Source organism: Ursus arctos, chromosome Y (assembly GCF_023065955.2).
Source record: "Ursus arctos isolate Adak ecotype North America chromosome Y, UrsArc2.0, whole genome shotgun sequence".
Taxonomy (NCBI): domain Eukaryota; kingdom Metazoa; phylum Chordata; class Mammalia; order Carnivora; family Ursidae; genus Ursus; species Ursus arctos.
In genome coordinates, this window is record NC_079874.1 from 7,670,980 (window position 1) to 7,695,416 (window position 24,437).

A 24,437-nucleotide genomic window follows, 5' to 3' on the forward strand; every position below is an offset into this window, starting at 1 on the left:
CAGAGCCATCAACACTTGGAACTGCCCTAACATACTCACAAACGTTTTCCTGACACACGCATACACAAGAAACACACACAAACACCCATGGAATTTTTCTTACAGGCGTACACAGGGGGTTCGGAAACACACACAGACACACACACACTATCACACTCACAACACAGCACTCACACTGGGTCTCCAACACAGCCGTCAACACTTGGAACTGCTTTAACATAATCACAAACATGGTCCTGACACACGCATATACAAATAACACACACAAACACCCATCGACTTTTTCTTGCAGGCATACACAATGGTTTCCTGCAAACACACACACACACACACACACACACACACAAAAGGCACACTCACGACAGAGCACTCACATTGGATCTCCAGCAGAGCCATGAACACTTGGAATTACCTTAACATATTCACAAACGTGGTCCCGAAACACACATGCAGAAGAAACACACAAAAACACCCTACGACTTTTTCTTACAGACATACACAATGGTATCCAGCAAAACACACACACACACACACAGACACTATCACACGCACAACACAGCACTCACACTGGGTCCCCGGCATAGCCATCAACAGTTGGAACTGCCCTAACATACTCACAAACGTGGTCCCGACACACACATACACAAGAAACACACACAAACTCCCATTGACTTTTACTTACAGTCATGCACAATGGTTTCCGCAAACACACACACACACACTATCACACTCACAACACAGCATTCACACTGGCACTTGAATCTGCCCTAACATACAAACAAACGTGGTCCCGACACACACATACAGAAGAAACACACACAAACACCCATCAACATTTTGTTACAGGGAGACAGAGTGGGGTTTCCCCAAACACACACACACACACACACACACTGTCACACTAACAGCACAGAACGCACACTGGACCTCGGCAGAGCCATCAACACTTGGAACTGCCCTAACATACTCACAAACGTTTCACCGACACACACATACACAAGAATCACACACAAACACCCATCGACTTTTTCTTACAGGCATACACAACGGTTTCCCGTGAACACACACACACACAGTCACACTTACAACACAGCACTCACAATGGGTATCCAGCAGAACCATCAACACTTGGAACTGCCTTAAAATATTGACAAATGTGGTTGCGACACACACATACACATGAAACTCACACAAACATCCATCGACTTATTCTTACAGGCATACACAATGTTTTCCCGCCAACACAAACACACACAGAAACACACACTGCCACACTCACAACACAGCATTCACACTGGCGCTTGGAACTGCCACAACATACTCACATACGTGGTCTCGACACACACATACACAAGAAACACACACAAACACCCATCGACTTTTTCTTAGAAGCATACACTGTGGGGTTCCCCCAAACACACACACACACACAGACACACACACACTATCACACTCACAACACAGCACTCTCACTGGGTCTCCAGCAGAGCCATCAACACTTGGAACTGCCCTAACATATTCACAAATGTGGTCCCGACACACACATACAGAAAAAACACACACAAACACCCATCGAATTTTTCTTATAGGCATACAGACTGGTTTCCTGCAAACACACACACTGACACGCACACACACTGTCACACTCACAACACACACTCACACTGGATATCCTGCAAACTCATGAAGACTTGGAACTGCCCTCACACACTCACAAATGTGGATCTGAAACACAATACGCAAGAACACACAAATACACCCATCGACTTTTTCATACAGGCATACACAATGGTTACCCGAAAACACACACGCACACACACACACTGTCACACTCGCAACACAGCACTCACACTGGTCCTCGGCAGAGCCATCAACACTTGGAACTGCCCTAACATACTCCCAAACGTTTTCCCGACACACACATACACAAGAAACGCACACAAACACCCATCGACTTTTTCTTACAGGCATACACAACGGTTTCCCTTGAACACACACACACACAGTCACACTTACAACACACCACTCACAATGGGTATCCAGCAGAACCATCAACACTTGGAACTGCCTTAAAATATTGACAAATGTGGTCGCGACACACACATACACATGAAACTCACACAAACATCCATCGACTTATTCTTACAGGCATACACAATGTTTTCCCGCCAACACAAACACACACAGAAACACACACTGCCACACTCACAACACAGCATTCACTCTGGCGCTTGGAACTGCCACAAAATACTCTCATACGTGGTCCCGACACACACATACACAAGAAACACACACAAACACCCATCGACTTTTTCTTAGAAGCATACACTGTGGGGTTCCCCCAAACACACACACACACACAGACACACACACACTGTCACACTCACAACACAGCACTCTCACTGGGTCTCCAGCAGAGCCATCAACACTTGGAACTGCCCTAACATATTCACAAATGTGGTCCCGACACACACATACAGAAGAAACACACACAAACACCCATCGAATTTTTCTTATAGGCATACAGACTGGTTTCCTGCAAACACACACACAGACACGCACACACACTGTCACACTCACAACACACACTCACACTGGATATCCAGCAAACTCATGAACACTTGGAACTGCCCTCACACACTCACAAATGTGGATCTGAAACACAATACGCAAGAACACACAAATACACCCATCGACTTTTTCATACAGGCATACACAATGGTAACCCGAAAACACACACACACACACACACACACACTGTCACACTCGCAACACAGCACTCACACTGGGCCTCGGCAGAGCCATCAACACTTGGAACTGCCCTAACATACTCACAAACGTTTTCCTGACACACGCATACACAAGAAACACACACAAACACCCATGGAATTTTTCTTACAGGCGTACACAGGGGGTTCGGAAACACACACAGACACACACACACTATCACACTCACAACACAGCACTCACACTGGGTCTCCAACACAGCCGTCAACACTTGGAACTGCTTTAACATAATCACAAACATGGTCCTGACACACACATATACAAATAACACACACAAACACCCATCGACTTTTTCTTGCAGGCATACACAATGGTTTCCTGCAAACACACACACACACACACACACAAAAGGCACACTCACGACAGAGCACTCACATTGGATCTCCAGCAGAGCCATGAACACTTGGAATTACCTTAACATATTCACAAACGTGGTCCCGAAACACACATGCAGAAGAAACACACAAAAACACCCTACGACTTTTTCTTACAGACATACACAATGGTATCCAGCAAAACACACACACACACACACAGACACTATCACACGCACAACACAGCACTCACACTGGGTCCCCGGCATAGCCATCAACAGTTGGAACTGCCCTAACATACTCACAAACGTGGTCCCGACACACACATACACAAGAAACACACACAAACTCCCATGGACTTTTACTTACAGTCATGCACAATGGTTTCCGCAAACACACACACACACACACTATCACACTCACAACACAGCATTCACACTGGCACTTGAATCTGCCCTAACATACAAACAAACGTGGACCCGACACACACATACAGAAGAAACACACACAAACACCCATCAACATTTTGTTACAGGGAGACAGAGTGGGGTTTCCCCAAACACACACACACACACACACACACACACTGTCACACTAAGAGCACAGTACGCACACTGGACCTCGGCAGAGCCATCAACACTTGGAACTGCCCTAACATACTCACAAACGTTTCACCGACACACACATACACAAGAATCACACACAAACACCCATCGACTTTTTCTTACAGGCATACACAACGGTTTCCCGTGAACACACACACACACAGTCACACTTACAACACAGCACTCACAATGGGTATCCAGCAGAACCATCAACACTTGGAACTGCCTTAAAATATTGACAAATGTGGTCGCGACACACACATACACATGAAACTCACACAAACATCCATCGACTTATTCTTACAGGCATACACAATGTTTTCCCGCCAACACAAACACACACAGAAACACACACTGCCACACTCACAACACAGCATTCACACTGGCGCTTGGAACTGCCACAACATACTCACATACGTGGTCTCGACACACACATACACAAGAAACACACACAAACACCCATCGACTTTTTCTTAGAAGCATACACTGTGGGGTTCCCCCAAACACACACACACACACACAGACACACACACACTATCACACTCACAACACAGCACTCTCACTGGGTCTCCAGCAGAGCCATCAACACTTGGAACTGCCCTAACATATTCACAAATGTGGTCCCGACACACACATACAGAAAAAACACACACAAACACCCATCGAATTTTTCTTATAGGCATACAGACTGGTTTCCTGCAAACACACACACAGACACGCACACACACTGTCACACTCACAACACACACTCACACTGGATATCCAGCAAACTCATGAACACTTGGAACTGCCCTCACACACTCACAAATGTGGATCTGAAACACAATACGCAAGAACACACAAATACACCCATCGACTTTTTCATACAGGCATACACAATGGTTACCCGAAAACACACACACACACACACACACTGTCACACTCGCAACACAGCACTCACACTGGTCCTCGGCAGAGCCATCAACACTTGGAACTGCCCTAACATACTCCCAAACGTTTTCCCGACACACACATACACAAGAAACGCACACAAACCACCCATCGACTTTTTCTTACAGGCATACACAACGGTTTCCCTTGAACACACACACACACAGTCACACTTACAACACACCACTCACAATGGGTATCCAGCAGAACCATCAACACTTGGAACTGCCTTAAAATATTGACAAATGTGGTCGCGACACACACATACACATGAAACTCACACAAACATCCATCGACTTATTCTTACAGGCATACACAATGTTTTCCCGCCAACACAAACACACACAGAAACACACACTGCCACACTCACAACACAGCATTCACTCTGGCGCTTGGAACTGCCACAAAATACTCTCATACGTGGTCCCGACACACACATACACAAGAAACACACACAAACACCCATCGACTTTTTCTTAGAAGCATACACTGTGGGGTTCCCCCAAACACACACACACACACAGACACACACACACTGTCACACTCACAACACAGCACTCTCACTGGGTCTCCAGCAGAGCCATCAACACTTGGAACTGCCCTAACATATTCACAAATGTGGTCCCGACACACACATACAGAAGAAACACACACAAACACCCATCGAATTTTTCTTATAGGCATACAGACTGGTTTCCTGCAAACACACACACAGACACGCACACACACTGTCACACTCACAACACACACTCACACTGGATATCCAGCAAACTCATGAACACTTGGAACTGCCCTCACACACTCACAAATGTGGATCTGAAACACAATACGCAAGAACACACAAATACACCCATCGACTTTTTCATACAGGCATACACAATGGTAACCCGAAAACACACACACACACACACACACACACACTCTGTCACACTCGCAACACAGCACTCACACTGGGCCTCGGCAGAGCCATCAACACTTGGAACTGCCCTAACATACTCACAAACGTTTTCCTGACACACGCATACACAAGAAACACACACAAACACCCATGGAATTTTTCTTACAGGCGTACACAGGGGGTTCGGAAACACACACAGACACACACACACTATCACACTCACAACACAGCACTCACACTGGGTCTCCAACACAGCCGTCAACACTTGGAACTGCTTTAACATAATCACAAACATGGTCCTGACACACGCATATACAAATAACACACACAAACACCCATCGACTTTTTCTTGCAGGCATACACAATGGTTTCCTGCAAACACACACACACACACACACACACACACAAAAGGCACACTCACGACAGAGCACTCACATTGGATCTCCAGCAGAGCCATGAACACTTGGAATTACCTTAACATATTCACAAACGTGGTCCCGAAACACACATGCAGAAGAAACACACAAAAACACCCTACGACTTTTTCTTACAGACATACACAATGGTATCCAGCAAAACACACACACACACACAGACACTATCACACGCACAACACAGCACTCACACTGGGTCCCCGGCATAGCCATCAACAGTTGGAACTGCCCTAACATACTCACAAACGTGGTCCCGACACACACATACACAAGAAACACACACAAACTCCCATTGACTTTTACTTACAGTCATGCACAATGGTTTCCGCAAACACACACACACACACTATCACACTCACAACACAGCATTCACACTGGCACTTGAATCTGCCCTAACATACAAACAAACGTGGTCCCGACACACACATACAGAAGAAACACACACAAACACCCATCAACATTTTGTTACAGGGAGACAGAGTGGGGTTTCCCCAAACACACACACACACACACACACACACACTGTCACACTAAGAGCACAGTACGCACACTGGACCTCGGCAGAGCCATCAACACTTGGAACTGCCCTAACATACTCACAAACGTTTCACCGACACACACATACACAAGAATCACACACAAACACCCATCGACTTTTTCTTACAGGCATACACAACGGTTTCCCGTGAACACACACACACACAGTCACACTTACAACACAGCACTCACAATGGGTATCCAGCAGAACCATCAACACTTGGAACTGCCTTAAAATATTGACAAATGTGGTCGCGACACACACATACACATGAAACTCACACAAACATCCATCGACTTATTCTTACAGGCATACACAATGTTTTCCCGCCAACACAAACACACACAGAAACACACACTGCCACACTCACAACACAGCATTCACACTGGCGCTTGGAACTGCCACAACATACTCACATACGTGGTCTCGACACACACATACACAAGAAACACACACAAACACCCATCGACTTTTTCTTAGAAGCATACACTGTGGGGTTCCCCCAAACACACACACACACACAGACACACACACACTATCACACTCACAACACAGCACTCTCACTGGGTCTCCAGCAGAGCCATCAACACTTGGAACTGCCCTAACATATTCACAAATGTGGTCCCGACACACACATACAGAAAAAACACACACAAACACCCATCGAATTTTTCTTATAGGCATACAGACTGGTTTCCTGCAAACACACACACTGACACGCACACACACTGTCACACTCACAACACACACTCACACTGGATATCCTGCAAACTCATGAAGACTTGGAACTGCCCTCACACACTCACAAATGTGGATCTGAAACACAATACGCAAGAACACACAAATACACCCATCGACTTTTTCATACAGGCATACACAATGGTTACCCGAAAACACACACACACACACACACACACTGTCACACTCGCAACACAGCACTCACACTGGTCCTCGGCAGAGCCATCAACACTTGGAACTGCCCTAACATACTCCCAAACGTTTTCCCGACACACACATACACAAGAAACGCACACAAACACCCATCGACTTTTTCTTACAGGCATACACAACGGTTTCCCTTGAACACACACACACACAGTCACACTTACAACACACCACTCACAATGGGTATCCAGCAGAACCATCAACACTTGGAACTGCCTTAAAATATTGACAAATGTGGTCGCGACACACACATACACATGAAACTCACACAAACATCCATCGACTTATTCTTACAGGCATACACAATGTTTTCCCGCCAACACAAACACACACAGAAACACACACTGCCACACTCACAACACAGCATTCACTCTGGCGCTTGGAACTGCCACAAAATACTCTCATACGTGGTCCCGACACACACATACACAAGAAACACACACAAACACCCATCGACTTTTTCTTAGAAGCATACACTGTGGGGTTCCCCCAAACACACACACACACACAGACACACACACACTGTCACACTCACAACACAGCACTCTCACTGGGTCTCCAGCAGAGCCATCAACACTTGGAACTGCCCTAACATATTCACAAATGTGGTCCCGACACACACATACAGAAGAAACACACACAAACACCCATCGAATTTTTCTTATAGGCATACAGACTGGTTTCCTGCAAACACACACACAGACACGCACACACACTGTCACACTCACAACACACACTCACACTGGATATCCAGCAAACTCATGAACACTTGGAACTGCCCTCACACACTCACAAATGTGGATCTGAAACACAATACGCAAGAACACACAAATACACCCATCGACTTTTTCATACAGGCATACACAATGGTAACCCGAAAACACACACACACACACACACACACACTGTCACACTCGCAACACAGCACTCACACTGGGCCTCGGCAGAGCCATCAACACTTGGAACTGCCCTAACATACTCACAAACGTTTTCCTGACACACGCATACACAAGAAACACACACAAACACCCATGGAATTTTTCTTACAGGCGTACACAGGGGGTTCGGAAACACACACAGACACACACACACTATCACACTCACAACACAGCACTCACACTGGGTCTCCAACACAGCCGTCAACACTTGGAACTGCTTTAACATAATCACAAACATGGTCCTGACACACACATATACAAATAACACACACAAACACCCATCGACTTTTTCTTGCAGGCATACACAATGGTTTCCTGCAAACACACACACACACACACACACACACACAAAAGGCACACTCACGACAGAGCACTCACATTGGATCTCCAGCAGAGCCATGAACACTTGGAATTACCTTAACATATTCACAAACGTGGTCCCGAAACACACATGCAGAAGAAACACACAAAAACACCCTACGACTTTTTCTTACAGACATACACAATGGTATCCAGCAAAACACACACACACACACACAGACACTATCACACGCACAACACAGCACTCACACTGGGTCCCCGGCATAGCCATCAACAGTTGGAACTGCCCTAACATACTCACAAACGTGGTCCCGACACACACATACACAAGAAACACACACAAACTCCCATTGACTTTTACTTACAGTCATGCACAATGGTTTCCGCAAACACACACACACACACACTATCACACTCACAACACAGCATTCACACTGGCACTTGAATCTGCCCTAACATACAAACAAACGTGGACCCGACACACACATACAGAAGAAACACACACAAACACCCATCAACATTTTGTTACAGGGAGACAGAGTGGGGTTTCCCCAAACACACACACACACACACACACACACACTGTCACACTAAGAGCACAGTACGCACACTGGACCTCGGCAGAGCCATCAACACGTGGAACTGCCCTAACATACTCACAAACGTTTCACCGACACACACATACACAAGAATCACACACAAACACCCATCGACTTTTTCTTACAGGCATACACAACGGTTTCCCGTGAACACACACACACACAGTCACACTTACAACACAGCACTCACAATGGGTATCCAGCAGAACCATCAACACTTGGAACTGCCTTAAAATATTGACAAATGTGGTCGCGACACACACATACACATGAAACTCACACAAACATCCATCGACTTATTCTTACAGGCATACACAATGTTTTCCCGCCAACACAAACACACACAGAAACACACACTGCCACACTCACAACACAGCATTCACACTGGCGCTTGGAACTGCCACAACATACTCACATACGTGGTCTCGACACACACATACACAAGAAACACACACAAACACCCATCGACTTTTTCTTAGAAGCATACACTGTGGGGTTCCCCCAAACACACACACACACACACAGACACACACACACTATCACACTCACAACACAGCACTCTCACTGGGTCTCCAGCAGAGCCATCAACACTTGGAACTGCCCTAACATATTCACAAATGTGGTCCCGACACACACATACAGAAAAAACACACACAAACACCCATCGAATTTTTCTTATAGGCATACAGACTGGTTTCCTGCAAACACACACACAGACACGCACACACACTGTCACACTCACAACACACACTCACACTGGATATCCTGCAAACTCATGAAGACTTGGAACTGCCCTCACACACTCACAAATGTGGATCTGAAACACAATACGCAAGAACACACAAATACACCCATCGACTTTTTCATACAGGCATACACAATGGTTACCCGAAAACAGCACACACACACACACACACACTGTCACACTCGCAACACAGCACTCACACTGGTCCTCGGCAGAGCCATCAACACTTGGAACTGCCCTAACATACTCCCAAACGTTTTCCCGACACACACATACACAAGAAACGCACACAAACACCCATCGACTTTTTCTTACAGGCATACACAACGGTTTCCCTTGAACACACACACACACAGTCACACTTACAACACACCACTCACAATGGGTATCCAGCAGAACCATCAACACTTGGAACTGCCTTAAAATATTGACAAATGTGGTCGCGACACACACATACACATGAAACTCACACAAACATCCATCGACTTATTCTTACAGGCATACACAATGTTTTCCCGCCAACACAAACACACACAGAAACACACACTGCCACACTCACAACACAGCATTCACTCTGGCGCTTGGAACTGCCACAAAATACTCTCATACGTGGTCCCGACACACACATACACAAGAAACACACACAAACACCCATCGACTTTTTCTTAGAAGCATACACTGTGGGGTTCCCCCAAACACACACACACACACAGACACACACACACTGTCACACTCACAACACAGCACTCTCACTGGGTCTCCAGCAGAGCCATCAACACTTGGAACTGCCCTAACATATTCACAAATGTGGTCCCGACACACACATACAGAAGAAACACACACAAACACCCATCGAATTTTTCTTATAGGCATACAGACTGGTTTCCTGCAAACACACACACAGACACGCACACACACTGTCACACTCACAACACACACTCACACTGGATATCCAGCAAACTCATGAACACTTGGAACTGCCCTCACACACTCACAAATGTGGATCTGAAACACAATACGCAAGAACACACAAATACACCCATCGACTTTTTCATACAGGCATACACAATGGTAACCCGAAAACACACACACACACACACACACACTGTCACACTCGCAACACAGCACTCACACTGGGCCTCGGCAGAGCCATCAACACTTGGAACTGCCCTAACATACTCACAAACGTTTTCCTGACACACGCATACACAAGAAACACACACAAACACCCATGGAATTTTTCTTACAGGCGTACACAGGGGGTTCGGAAACACACACAGACACACACACACTATCACACTCACAACACAGCACTCACACTGGGTCTCCAACACAGCCGTCAACACTTGGAACTGCTTTAACATAATCACAAACATGGTCCTGACACACACATATACAAATAACACACACAAACACCCATCGACTTTTTCTTGCAGGCATACACAATGGTTTCCTGCAAACACACACACACACACACACACACACACAAAAGGCACACTCACGACAGAGCACTCACATTGGATCTCCAGCAGAGCCATGAACACTTGGAATTACCTTAACATATTCACAAACGTGGTCCCGAAACACACATGCAGAAGAAACACACAAAAACACCCTACGACTTTTTCTTACAGACATACACAATGGTATCCAGCAAAACACACACACACACACACAGACACTATCACACGCACAACACAGCACTCACACTGGGTCCCCGGCATAGCCATCAACAGTTGGAACTGCCCTAACATACTCACAAACGTGGTCCCGACACACACATACACAAGAAACACACACAAACTCCCATGGACTTTTACTTGCAGTCATGCACAATGGTTTCCGCAAACACACACACACACACACTATCACACTCACAACACAGCATTCACACTGGCACTTGAATCTGCCCTAACATACAAACAAACGTGGTCCCGACACACACATACAGAAGAAACACACACAAACACCCATCAACATTTTGTTACAGGGAGACAGAGTGGGGTTTCCCCAAACACACACACACACACACACACACACACTGTCACACTAACAGCACAGTACGCACACTGGACCTCGGCAGAGCCATCAACACTTGGAACTGCCCTAACATACTCACAAACGTTTCACCGACACACACATACACAAGAATCACACACAAACACCCATCGACTTTTTCTTACAGGCATACACAACGGTTTCCCGTGAACACACACACACACAGTCACACTTACAACACAGCACTCACAATGGGTATCCAGCAGAACCATCAACACTTGGAACTAGCCTTAAAATATTGACAAATGTGGTCGCGACACACACATACACATGAAAACTCACACAAACATCCATCGACTTATTCTTACAGGCATACACAATGTTTCCCGCCAACACAAACACACACAGAAACACACACTGCCACACTCACAACACAGCATTCACACTGGCACTTGGAACTGCCACAACATACTCACAGACGTGGTCTCGACACACACATACACAAGAAACACACACAAACACCCATCGACTTTTTCTTAGAAGCATACACTGTGGGGTTCCCCCAAACACACACACACACACAGACACACACACACTATCACACTCACAACACAGCACTCTCACTGGGTCTCCAGCAGAGCCATCAACACTTGGAACTGCCCTAACATATTCACAAATGTGGTCCCGACACACACATACAGAAAAAACACACACAAACACCCATCGATTTTTCTTATAGGCATACAGACTGGTTTCCTGCAAACACACACACACAGACACCGCACACACACTGTCACACTCACAACACCACACTCACACTGGATATCCTGCAAACTCATGAAGACTTGGAACTGCCCTCACACACTCACAAATGTGGATCTGAAAACACCAATACGCAAGAACACACAAATACACCCATACGACTTTTTCATACCAGGCATACACAATGGTTACCCGAAAACAGCACACACACACACACACACACTGTCACACTCGCAACACAGCACTCACACTGGTCCTCGGCAGAGCCATCAACACTTGGAACTGCCCTAACATACTCCCAAACGTTTTCCCGACACACACATACACAAGAAAACGCACACAAACACCCATCGACTTTTTCTTACAGGCATACACAACGGTTTCCCTTGAACACACACACACACACACAGTCACACTTACAACACACCACCTCACAATGGGTATCCAGCAGAACCATCAACACTTGGAACTGCCTTAAAATATTGACAAATGTGGTCGCGACACACACATACACATGAAACTCACACACACATCCATCGACTTATTCTTACAGGCATACACAATGTTTCCCGCCAACACAAACACACACAGAAACACACACTGCCACACTCACAACACAGCATTCACTCTGGCGCTTGGAACTGCCACAAAATACTCTCATACGTGGTCCCGACACACACATACACAAGAAACACACACAAAACACCCATCGACTTTTTCTTAGAGCATACACTGTGGGGTTCCCCCAAACACACACACACACAGACACACACACACTGTCACACTCACAACACAGCACTCTCACTGGGTCTCCAGCAGAGCCATCAACACTTGGAACTGCCCTAACATATTCACAAATGTGGTCCCGACACACACATACAGAAGAAACACACACAAACACCCATCGAATTTTTCTTATAGGCATACAGACTGGTTTCCTGCAAACACACACACAGACACGCACACACACTGTCACACTCACAACACACACTCACACTGGATATCCAGCAAACTCATGAACACTTGGAACTGCCCTCACACACTCACAAATGTGGATCTGAAACACAATACGCAAGAACACACAAATACACCATCGACTTTTTCATACAGGCATACACATGGTAACCCGAAAACACACACACACACACACACACACACTGTCACACTCGCAACACAGCACTCACACTGGGCCTCGGCAGAGCCCATCAACACTTGGAACTGCCCTAACATACTCACAAAACGTTTTCCTGACACACGCATACACAAGAAACACACACAAACACCCATGGAATTTTCTTACAGGCGTACACAGGGGTTCGAAAACACACACAGACACACACACACTATCACACTCAATACACAGCACTCACACTGGGTCTCCAACACAGCGTCAAACACTTGGAACTGCTTTAAACATAATCACAAACATGGTCCTGACACACACATATACATATAACACACACAAACACCCATCGACTTTTTCTTGCAGGCATACACAATGGTTTCCTGCAAACACACACACACACACACACACACACAAAAGGCACACTCACGACAGAGCACTCACATTGGATCTCCAGCAGAGCCATGAACACTTGGAATTACCTTAACATATTCACAAACGTGGTCCCGAAACACACATGCAGAAGAAACACACAAAAACACCTACGACTTTTTCTTACAGACATACACAATGGTATCCAGCAAAAACACACACACACACACACAGACACTATCACACGCACAACACAGCACTCACACTGGGTCCCCCGGCATAGCCATCAACAGTTGGAACTGCCCTAACATACTCACAAACGTGGTCCCGACACACACATACACAAGAAACACACACAAACTCCCATGGACTTTTACTTACAGTCCTGCACAATGGTTTCCGCAAACAACACACACACACACACTATCACACTCACAACACAGCATTCACTCTGGCACTTGAATCTGCCCTAACATACAAACAAAACGTGGTCCCGACACACACATACAGAAGAAACACACACAAACACCCATCAACATTTGTTACAGGGAGACAGAGTGGGGTTTCCCCAAACACACACACACACACACACACACACACACTGTCACACTAACAGCACAGTACGCACACTGGACCTCGGCAGAGCCATCAACACTTGGAACTGCCCTAACATACTCACAAACGTTTCACCGACACACACATACACAAGAATCACACACAAACACCCATCGACTTTTTCCTTACAGGCATACACAACGGTTTCCCGTGAACACACACACACACAGTCACACTTACAACACAGCACTCACATTGGGTATCCAGCAGAACCATCAACACTTGGAACTGCCTTAAAATATTGACAAATGTGGTCGCGGACACACACATACACATGAAACTCACACAAACATCCATCGACTTATTCTTACAGGCATACACAATGTTTTCCCGCCAACACAAACACACACAGAAACACACACTGCCACACTCACAACACAGCATTCACACTGGCACTTGGAACTGCCACAACATACTCACATACGTGGTCTCGACACACACATACACAAGAAACACACACAAACACCCATCGACTTTTTCTTAGAAGCATACACTGTGGGGTTCCCCCAAACACACACACACACACAGACACACACACACTATCACACTCACAACACAGCACTCTCACTGGGTCTCCAGCAGAGCCATCAACACTTGGAACTGCCCTAACATATTCACAAATGTGGTCCCGACACACACATACAGAAAAAACACACACAAACACCCATCGAATTTTTCTTATAGGCATACAGACTGGTTTCCTGCAAACACACACACACAGACACGCACACACACTGTCACACTCACAACACACACTCACACTGGATATCCTGCAAACTCATGAAGACTTGGAACTGCCCTCACACACTCACAAATGTGGATCTGAAACACAATACGCAAGAACACACAAATACACCCATCGACTTTTTCATACAGGCATACACAATGGTTACCCGAAAACAGCACACACACACACACACACACTGTCACACTCGCAACACAGCACTCACACTGGTCCTCGGCAGAGCCATCAACACTTGGAACTGCCCTAACATACTCCCAAACGTTTTCCCGACACACACATACACAAGAAACGCACACAAACACCCATCGACTTTTTCTTACAGGCATACACAACGGTTTCCCTTGAACACACACACACACACAGTCACACTTACAACACAGCACTCACAATGGGTATCCAGCAGAACCATCAACACTTGGAACTGCCTTAAAATATTGACAAATGTGGTCGCGACACACACATACACATGAAACTCACACAAACATCCATCGACTTATTCTTACAGGCATACACAATGTTTTCCCGCCAACACAAACACACACAGAAACACACACTGCCACACTCACAACACAGCATTCACTCTGGCGCTTGGAACTGCCATAAAATACTCTCATACGTGGTCCCGACACACACATACACAAGAAACACACACAAACACCCATCGACTTTTTCTTAGAAGCATACACTGTGGGGTTCCCCCAAACACACACACACACACAGACACACACACACTGTCACACTCACAACACAGCACTCTCACTGGGTCTCCAGCAGAGCCATCAACACTTGGAACTGCCCTAACATATTCACAAATGTGGTCCCGACACACACATACAGAAGAAACACACACAAACACCCATCGAATTTTTCTTATAGGCATACAGACTGGTTTCCTGCAAACACACACACAGACACGCACACACACTGTCACACTCACAACACACACTCACACTGGATATCCAGCAAACTCATGAACACTTGGAACTGCCCTCACACACTCACAAATGTGGATCTGAAACACAATACGCAAGAACACACAAATACACCCATCGACTTTTTCATACAGGCATACACAATGGTAACCCGAAAACACACACACACACACACACACACACACTGTCACACTCGCAACACAGCACTCACACTGGGCCTCGGCAGAGCCATCAACACTTGGAACTGCCCTAACATACTCACAAACGTTTTCCTGACACACGCATACACAAGAAACACACACAAACACCCATGGAATTTTTCTTACAGGCGTACACAGGGGGTTCGGAAACACACACAGACACACACACACTATCACACTCACAACACAGCACTCACACTGGGTCTCCAACACAGCCGTCAACACTTGGAACTGCTTTAACATAATCACAAACATGGTCCTGACACACACATATACAAATAACACACACAAACACCCATCGACTTTTTCTTGCAGGCATACACAATGGTTTCCTGCAAACACACACACACACACACACACACACAAAAGGCACACTCACGACAGAGCACTCACATTGGATCTCCAGCAGAGCCATGAACACTTGGAATTACCTTAACATATTCACAAACGTGGTCCCGAAACACACATGCAGAAGAAACACACAAAAACACCCTACGACTTTTTCTTACAGACATACACAATGGTATCCAGCAAAACACACACACACAGACACTATCACACGCACAACACAGCACTCACACTGGGTCCCCGGCATAGCCATCAACAGTTGGAACTGCCCTAACATACTCACAAACGTGGTCCCGACACACACATACACAAGAAACACACACAAACTCCCATGGCCTTTTACTTACAGTCATGCACAATGGTTTCCGCAAACACACACACACACACACTATCACACTCACAACACAGCATTCACACTGGCACTTGAATCTGCCCTAACATACAAACAAACGTGGTCCCGACACACACATACAGAAGAAACACACACAAACACCCATCAACATTTTGTTACAGGGAGACAGAGTGGGGTTTCCCCAAACACAGACACACACACACACACACACACACTGTCACACTAACAGCACAGTACGCACACTGGACCTCGGCAGAGCCATCAACACTTGGAACTGCCCTAACATACTCACAAACGTTTCACCGACACACACATACACAAGAATCACACACAAACACCCATCGACTTTTTCTTACAAGCATACACAACGGTTTCCCGTGAACACACACACACACAGTCACACTTACAACACAGCACTCACAATGGGTATCCAGCAGAACCATCAACACTTGGAACTGCCTTAAAATATTGACAAATGTGGTCGCGACACACACATACACATGAAACTCACACAAACATCCATCGACTTATTCTTACAGGCATACACAATGTTTTCCCGCCAACACAAACACACACAGAAACACACACTGCCACACTCACAACACAGCATTCACACTGGCACTTGGAACTGCCACAACATACTCACATACGTGGTCTCGACACACACATACACAAGAAACACACACAAACACCCATCGACTTTTTCTTAGAAGCGTACACTGTGGGGTTCCCCCAAACACACACACACACACAGACACACACACACTATCACACTCACAACACAGCACTCTCACTGGGTCTCCAGCAGAGCCATCAACACTTGGAACTGCCCTAACATATTCACAAATGTGGTCCCGACACACACATACAGAAAAAACACACACAAACACCCATCGAATTTTTCTTATAGGCATACAGACTGGTTTCCTGCAAACACACACACACAGACACGCACACACACTGTCACACTCACAACACACACTCACACTGGATATCCTGCAAACTCATGAAGACTTGGAACTGCCCTCACACACTCACAAATGTGGATCTGAAACACAATACGCAAGAACACACAAATACACCCATCGACTTTTTCATACAGGCATACACAATGGTTACCCGAAAACACACACACACACACACACTGTCACACTCGCAACACAGCACTCACACTGGTCCTCGGCAGAGCCATCAACACTTGGAACTGCCCTAACATACTCCCAAACGTTTTCCCGACACACACATACACAAGAAACGCACACAAACACCCATCGACTTTTTCTTACAGGCATACACAACGGTTTCCCTTGAACACACACACACAGTCACACTTACAACACACCACTCACAATGGGTATCCAGCAGAACCATCAACACTTGGAACTGCCTTAAAATATTGACAAATGTGGTCGCGACACACACATACACATGAAACTCACACAAACATCCATCGACTTATTCTTACAGGCATACACAATGTTTTCCCGCCAACACAAACACACACAGAAACACACACTGCCACACTCACAACACAGCATTCACTCTGGCGCTTGGAACTGCCACAAAATACTCTCATACGTGGTCCCGACACACACATACACAAGAAACACACACAAACACCCATCGACTTTTTCTTAGAAGCATACACTGTGGGGTTCCCCCAAACACACACACACACACAGACACACACACACTGTCACACTCACAACACAGCACTCTCACTGGGTCTCCAGCAGAGCCATCAACACTTGGAACTGCCCTAACATATTCACAAATGTGGTCCCGACACACACATACAGAAGAAACACACACAAACACCCATCGAATTTTTCTTATAGGCATACAGACTGGTTTCCTGCAAACACACACACAGACACGCACACACACTGTCACACTCACAACACACACTCACACTGGATATCCAGCAAACTCATGAACACTTGGAACTGCCCTCACACACTCACAAATGTGGATCTGAAACACAATACGCAAGAACACACAAATACACCCATCGACTTTTTCATACAGGCATGCACAATGGTAACCCGAAAACACACACACACACACACACACACACACACACTGTCACACTCGCAACACAGCACTCACACTGGGCCTCGGCAGAGCCATCAACACTTGGAACTGCCCTAACATACTCACAAACGTTTTCCTGACACACGCATACACAAGAAACACACACAAACACCCATGGAATTTTTCTTACAGGCGTACACAGGGGGTTCGGAAACACACACAGACACACACACACTATCACACTCACAACACAGCACTCACACTGGGTCTCCAACACAGCCGTCAACACTTGGAACTGCTTTAACATAATCACAAACATGGTCCTGACACACACATATACAAATAACACACACAAACACCCATCGACTTTTTCTTGCAGGCATACACAATGGTTTCCTGCAAACACACACACACACACACACACAAAAGGCACACTCACGACAGAGCACTCACATTGGATCTCCAGCAGAGCCATGAACACTTGGAATTACCTTAACATATTCACAAACGTGGTCCCGAAACACACATGCAGAAGAAACACACAAAAACACCCTACGACTTTTTCTTACAGACATACACAATGGTATCCAGCAAAACACACACACACACACACAGACACTATCACACACACAACACAGCACTCACACTGGGTCCCCGGCATAGCCATCAACAGTTGGAAATGCCCTAACATACTCACAAACGTGGTCCCGACACACACATACACAAGAAACACACACAAACTCCCATGGACTTTTACTTACAGTCATGCACAATGGTTTCCGCAAACACACACACACACACACTATCACACTCACAACACAGCATTCACACTGGCACTTGAATCTGCCCTAACATACAAACAAACGTGGTCCCGACACACACATACAGAAGAAACACACACAAACACCCATCAACATTTTGTTACAGGGAGACAGAGTGGGGTTTCCCCAAACACACACACACACACACACACACTGTCACACTAACAGCACAGTACGCACACTGGACCTCGGCAGAGCCATCAACACTTGGAACTGCCCTAACATACTCACAAACGTTTCACCGACACACACATACACAAGAATCACACACAAACACCCATCGACTTTTTCTTACAGGCATACACAACGGTTTCCCGTGAACACACACACACACAGTCACACTTACAACACAGCACTCACAATGGGTATCCAGCAGAACCATCAACACTTGGAACTGCCTTAAAATATTGACAAATGTGGTCGCGACACACACATACACATGAAACTCACACAAACATCCATCGACTTATTCTTACAGGCATACACAATGTTTTCCCGCCAACACAAACACACACAGAAACACACACTGCCACACTCACAACACAGCATTCACACTGGCACTTGGAACTGCCACAACATACTCACATACGTGGTCTCGACACACACATACACAAGAAACACACACAAACACCCATCGACTTTTTCTTAGAAGCATACACTGTGGGGTTCCCCCAAACACACACACACACAGAGACACACACACACTATCACACTCACAACACAGCACTCTCACTGGGTCTCCAGCAGAGCCATCAACACTTGGAACTGCCCTAACATATTCACAAATGTGGTCCCGACACACACATACAGAAAAAACACACACAAACACCCATCGAATTTTTCTTATAGGCATACAGACTGGTTTCCTGCAAACACACACACAGACACGCACACACACTGTCACACTCACAACACACACTCACACTGGATATCCTGCAAACTCATGAAGACTTGGAACTGCCCTCACACACTCACAAATGTGGATCTGAAACACAATACGCAAGAACACACAAATACACCCATCGACTTTTTCATACAGGCATACACAATGGTAACCCGAAAACACACACACACACACACACACACACTGTCACACTCGCAACACAGCACTCACACTGGGCCTCGGCAGAGCCATCAACACTTGGAACTGCCCTAACATACTCACAATCGTTTTCCTGACACACGCATACACAAGAAACACACACAAACACCCATGGAATTTTTCTTACAGGCGTACACAGGGGGTTCGGAAACACACACAGACACACACACACTATCACACTCACAACACAGCACTCACACTGGGTCTCCAACACAGCCGTCAACACTTGGAACTGCTTTAACATAATCACAAACATGGTCCTGACACACACATATACAAATAACACACACAAACACCCATCGACTTTTTCTTGCAGGCATACACAATGGTTTCCTGCAAACACACACACACACACACACACACACAAAAGGCACACTCACGACAGAGCACTCACATTGGATCTCCAGCAGAGCCATGAACACTTGGAATTACCTTAACATATTCACAAACGTGGTCCCGAAACACACATGCAGAAGAAACACACAAAAACACCCTACGACTTTTTCTTACAGACATACACAATGGTATCCAGCAAAACACACACACACACACACAGACACTATCACACGCACAACACAGCACTCACACTGGGTCCCCGGCATAGCCATCAACAGTTGGAACTGCCCTAACATACTCACAAACGTGGTCCCGACACACACATACACAAGAAACACACACAAACTCCCATGGACTTTTACTTACAGTCATGCACAATGGTTTCCGCAAACACACACACACACACACTATCACACTCACAACACAGCATTCACACTGGCACTTGAATCTGCCCTAACATACAAACAAACGTGGTCCCGACACACACATACAGAAGAAACACACACAAACACCCATCAACATTTTGTTACAGGGAGACAGAGTGGGGTTTCCCCAAACACACACACACACACACACACACACACTGTCACACTAACAGCACAGTACGCACACTGGACCTCGGCAGAGCCATCAACACTTGGAACTGCCCTAACATACTCACAAACGTTTCACCGACACACACATACACAAGAATCACACACAAACACCCATCGACTTTTTCTTACAGGCATACACAACGGTTTCCCGTGAACACACACACACACAGTCACACTTACAACACAGCACTCACAATGGGTATCCAGCAGAACCATCAACACTTGGAACTGCCTTAAAATATTGACAAATGTGGTCGCGACACACACATACACATGAAACTCACACAAACATCCATCGACTTATTCTTACAGGCATACACAATGTTTTCCCGCCAACACAAACACACACAGAAACACACACTGCCACACTCACAACACAGCATTCACACTGGCACTTGGAACTGCCACAACATACTCACATACGTGGTCTCGACACACACATACACAAGAAACACACACAAACACCCATCGACTCTTTCTTAGAAGCATACACTGTGGGGTTCCCCCAAACACACACACACACAGAGACACACACACACTATCACACTCACAACACATCACTCTCACTGGGTCTCCAGCAGAGCCATCAACACTTGGAACTGCCCTAACATATTCACAAATGTGGTCCCGACACACACATACAGAAAAAACACACACAAACACCCATCGAATTTTTCTTATAGGCATACAGACTGGTTTCCTGCAAACACACACACAGACACGCACACACACTGTCACACTCACAACACACACTCACACTGGATATCCTGCAAACTCATGAAGACTTGGAACTGCCCTCACACACTCACAAATGTGGATCTGAAACACAATACGCAAGAACACACAAATACACCCATCGACTTTTTCATACAGGCATACACAATGGTAACCCGAAAACACACACACACACACACACACACACTGTCACACTCGCAACACAGCACTCACACTGGGCCTCGGCAGAGCCATCAACACTTGGAACTGCCCTAACATACTCACAAACGTTTTCCTGACACACGCATACACAAGAAACACACACAAACACCCATGGAATTTTTCTTACAGGCGTACACAGGGGGTTCGGAAACACACACAGACACACACACACTATCTCACTCACAACACAGCACTCACACTGGGTCTCCAACACAGCCGTCAACACTTGGAACTGCTTTAACATAATCACAAACATGGTCCTGACACACACATATACAAATAACACACACAAACACCCATCGACTTTTTCTTGCAGGCATACACAATGGTTTCCTGCAAACACACACACACACACACACACACACAAAAGGCACACTCACGACAGAGCACTCACATTGGATCTCCAGCAGAGCCATGAACACTTGGAATTACCTTAACATATTCACAAACGTGGTCCCGAAACACACATGCAGAAGAAACACACAAAAACACCCTACGACTTTTTCTTACAGACATACACAATGGTATCCAGCAAAACACACACACACACACACAGACACTATCACACGCACAACACAGCACTCACACTGGGTCCCCGGCATAGCCATCAACAGTTGGAACTGCCCTAACATACTCACAAACGTGGTCCCGACACACACATACACAAGAAACACACACAAACTCCCATGGCCTTTTACTTACAGTCATGCACAATGGTTTCCGCAAACACACACACACACACACTATCACACTCACAACACAGCATTCACACTGGCACTTGAATCTGCCCTAACATACAAACAAACGTGGTCCCGACACACACATACAGAAGAAACACACACAAACACCCATCAACATTTTGTTACAGGGAGACAGAGTGGGGTTTCCCCAAACACACACACACACACACACACACACACTGTCACACTAACAGCACAGTACGCACACTGGACCTCGGCAGAGCCATCAACACTTGGAACTGCCCTAACATACTCACAAACGTTTCACCGACACACACATACACAAGAATCACACACAAACACCCATCGACTTTTTGTTACAGGCATACACAACGGTTTCCCGTGAACACACACACACACAGTCACACTTA